Source organism: Oncorhynchus masou, chromosome 27 (assembly GCF_036934945.1).
Source record: "Oncorhynchus masou masou isolate Uvic2021 chromosome 27, UVic_Omas_1.1, whole genome shotgun sequence".
Lineage (NCBI taxonomy): Eukaryota > Metazoa > Chordata > Actinopteri > Salmoniformes > Salmonidae > Oncorhynchus > Oncorhynchus masou.
In genome coordinates, this window is record NC_088238.1 from 61,469,034 (window position 1) to 61,469,744 (window position 711).

Below are 711 nucleotides of genomic sequence, written 5' to 3' on the forward strand. Positions count from 1 at the left end.
ATATAGTGAAGATAGTGAGTAGATATAATGAAGGAGTAGATATAGTGAAGGAGTAGATATAATGGAGGAGTAGATATAGTTAAGGAGTAGATATAGTGAAGGTACTGAGTAGATATAGTGAAGGAGAAGATATAGTGAAGGAGTAGATATAGTGAAGGTAGTGAGTAGATATAGTGAAGTAGTAGATATAAGAAGGAGTAGATATAGTGAAGGTAGTGAGTAGATATAATGAAGGAGTAGATATAGTGAAGGAGTAGATATAGTGAAGGAGTAGATATAGTGAAGAAGTAGATATAATGAAGGAGTAGATATAGTTAAGGAGTAGTTATAGTGAAGGTACTGAGTAGATATAGTGAAGGTAGTGAGCAGATATAATGAAGGAGTAAATATAGTGAAGGAGTAGATATAGTGAATTAGTAGATATAGTGAAGGAGTAGATATAGTGAAGGAGTAGATATAGTAAAGGAGTAGATATAGTGAAGGAGTAGATATAGTAAAGGAGTAGATATAGTGAAGGAGTAGATATAGAAAAGGAGTGGATATAGTAAAGGATAGTGAAGTAGTAGATATAGTGAAGGAGTAGATATAGGGAAGGAGTATATATAGTGAAAGTATTGAGTAGATATAGTGAAGGTGTATATAGTGAAGGAGTAGATATAGTGAAGGTACTAAGTAGATATATTAAAGGAGTAGATATAGTAAAGGAGTATA